The sequence below is a fragment of the Protobothrops mucrosquamatus genome, unplaced genomic scaffold (genome assembly GCF_001527695.2).
Source record: "Protobothrops mucrosquamatus isolate PMUCROS unplaced genomic scaffold, P.Mucros_1.0 scaffold1695, whole genome shotgun sequence".
Lineage (NCBI taxonomy): Eukaryota > Metazoa > Chordata > Lepidosauria > Squamata > Viperidae > Protobothrops > Protobothrops mucrosquamatus.
In genome coordinates, this window is record NW_015387847.1 from 176,846 (window position 1) to 180,430 (window position 3,585).

Sequence of the window (3,585 nt, forward strand, 5' to 3'; positions counted from 1 at the left end):
AAAGAAAAAAAGAAAGAAAGAAAGAAAGAAAGAAAGATTCATTTCAGGATATTCCAAATCTAATTTCTTCAGAAAGCTGCTTCCTTATCCACCCTAGCTGATGGTAAGACTACAAGAAGTGAACAACACAACAGAAACACACTTCAGTAGCTCTCAAAAACTTTCTGATGAATGTTGTTGACCTGACAGTTTTATACACACATTTTACATAAGGTTCTCAAAACTTTTATATAGTTTTCACGTTAGGTATCCTTTTATGACAGATACATTTTGAACTATTTATATTCCTCAAGACATGCCTACATCACAGGTATCACATCACAGCTTTTAGAAATGGAACTGAAGCAGTTGTTGAAAAAAAGCAAAGTTTAGATTTTTTTTAAGTTAGATGACAAGAAGGAACACTCCATAGTAGAGGTACTTTGGTGTACATGTGTGGGTATAAATTTTCTCTAATGTCCTATTTATTTCTCTGTGCACAAAGAACCTATCTGTAAATTAACAGGTGTTACATGTTCAAGATAAAAATTCAAGGCAAAAAAGGTGGCCATGGAACTAAAGAACTGTAGAATAGCAATCACATGATTCTTATTGGCTATTAACTTCATCTTGCTTTTTTATTTTGGATAGAATCAATGTTGATCAAACTGACATAAGTATAAAATACTGAATTAAGATTAAACATATAACTCAAACAATACATTTTCTAAAGACTGGGGGAATCAATTATGTTTTCTTTGCTACTACGCCTGAATGTTCTATATTGTTGGTGTCCATAGACAATATTTTTTTTTCTTTATTTGCTGTACTTCTGACCACACTTATCTTCTTTAAAGACAGGCAGTTATGCACTTAATAATGAGCCATTTGTATGTTTGGATAAATATAGGTGTAGAAAATCTCAAGTCAAGTGTAAATAGGCCATCCATTGATCTTTTAAAACACCTGTGGTTGGAGAATTAAATGACATGGATGAGCAGAATCTGACAGAGCAAGCTGGATCTAAAAATTGCTAGTTTGGGCTATCTGTAATATAAACCCAGTTCAATTGTTGTTTTGTTTCATAATATTTTTAAAAATGGAAGACTTTGATTTAAGTCACTTGTGATCAATGTAAGAGAACCCTGGTGTTTTGCAATTGGATTCTAACAGTCAATACACAGCAGGGATATCGATTCTGCTAACTTCACATGAAAACATATTTTCCAAACACTAACCTAAAACAAAATTTGATCTGTTTCATTGACAGATCAGAGAGCAAAGTGAGATTTTTTTTAAATTTTGCCTTTCTTTTTCATGTATCTTCAAATACTTTGGGTGTTCAAGGAAACAGTAGAATTTCAGCAAGTCTGAATCATGGATCCCAAAATTGGTTTGGTAGACCTTTGGGGGGGCTTGCCTAAAATAAAATATTATATAATATAAAACTTAGCTCAAAAAAGAAGATATGAAAGATAATAACATTGTGAGCAACACACGATAATCAAATCACTTTTTTTTTGATGAATTTAAATTGCAATCCCAACTAAGTCACATTCATCTCTTAATAATTTCTTGATGCCTTAATTTGGGGGTTTTCTGCAGAGGTCATTGTACTGTAGTGACGATAGTTGAACTGTGTTTATAGTAAGTTCTTCAGTCTACATAAAGGAAACATGAGACTAGACTGTTAAGAGTGCACTGATCACAATGGGAAAGGAGCATGGATGATTAAAAAAAAAAATGAAATATATTTTCAAGTCATCAAGCTGGGAGTCATCAAAAGCTTCAAAGTCCAAGTTGGCAACAGGCCTTGTGTAGTGTGGATCATACCTTTCCATCGCAGTCTGTTTACGTGTTACCGTTTTCAACTTTATGTCTCCGTACTCAACATTTCTAGTCTGCATAGCAACTACTTGCTGCAGAGGTTGGCAGGTGGAACATGTGGAGATTACTAGGCTGGTGTGCATGTGTTCATGTATGTATGAGATGTGGCCGTGATGCATTAGGTTGTCATGGTACCCTGCTAGGTAGCAGCTGTGGTGGCAAGGCATCCAACTGATGAGAGTGGTTGGCATGGCAACCTCAAGGGGCCTGTCTTTATTCTGCCCATACTTAAAGGTTCGAGTGGGGAAGGTCTTTCTTGGAGTGATTATCCTAGGACCACATCTGTTGGTTTGTCTATTGCCCTGAAGCACATGATGAGGCCCATCTTCAGCCACTGAGGTGCCTTCTGGAGGAGAGGGCGGCTCCTTAGATGCCAGGAGCCCTCTTCCCTCCTAAGAAGCGGGTTGCCATGGCGCCAAATTCAACGAAGATGCGGTTGCCATGACAGCGATGCAGAAGGCGAGATAGAAGGAAGCAACGCGCGTCGCGACCTCCAGACGCCAGGGGACGCTGCCCGGGGCAGAAGCGACGGAAGCGTAATAAGCCATAACGCGGAGTGGTCGCTCTATCATTCCCGTCCTTTACTCTATGGCATCTGTGCGAATTTCGGGCTTCGGAGTGGTGCGGCCGGTCGGCTGCAGCGGACTCGTTGGTGGGGTTAGGCCCGCCTCCTCTGGCGGAAAGATGGCGGCCGCCAGCGCTGTCGAGTGAACGGTGGGAGTTCGCCCCATCAGGAGCGAGTTGGAGCGGAAAGTATCGAGGTGGGGGTCTTCCCTTGCCGCATCCTCCCGGGATAGGCGTGGAAGCGCTGGCCCCGTTGCGTGGGGAGGGGGAATCACGCTTCTCCAGGCGTGGAGAAGCGTGTCTTTAAGAAGAGACTGGACAGCCACTTGTCTGAAATGGTGTAGGGTCTCCTGCTTGAGCGGGGGGCTGGACTAGATGACCTCCGAGGTCCCTTCCAAGTCTGTTATTCTGCCAAGAGACTGGGCAGCCCCTTGTCTGATATGGTATAGGGTTTCCTGCTTGAGCAGGGGGCTGGACTAGATGACCTCCTAGGTCCCTTCCAAGTCTGTTATTCTGCCAAGAGACTGGGCAGCCCCTTGTCTGATATGGTATAAGGTCTCCTGCTTGAGCAGGGGGCTGGACTAGATGACCTCCGAGGTCCCTTCCAGCTCTGTTCTGATTAAATTGATTGAAGATAGGGATGGATGGATGGATGTTGTGGGTGCTTCATCACTGGAGGTTTTTAAGAAGAGACTAGACAGTCACTTGTCTGAAATGGTGTAGGGTCTCCTGCTTGAGCAGGGGGCTGGACTAGAAGACCTCCGAGGTCCCTTCCAAGTCTGTTATTCTGCCAAGAGACTGGGCAGCTCCTTGTCTGATATGGTATAGAGTCTCCTGCTTGAGCAGGGGGCTGGACTAGATGACCTCCTAGGTCCCTTCCAAGTCTGTTATTCTGCCAAGAGACTGGGCAGCCCCTTGTCTGATATGGTATAGGGTTTCCTGCTTGAGCAGGGGGCTGGACTAGATGACCTCCTAGGTGCCTTCCAAGTCTGTTATTCTGCCAAGAGACTGGGCAGCTCCTTGTCTGATATGGTATAGGGTCTCCTGCTTGAGCAGGGGGCTGGACTAGATGACCTCCGAGGTCCCTTCCAGCTCTGTTCTGATTAAATTGATTGAAGATAGGGATGGATGGATGGATGTTGTGGGTGCTTCATC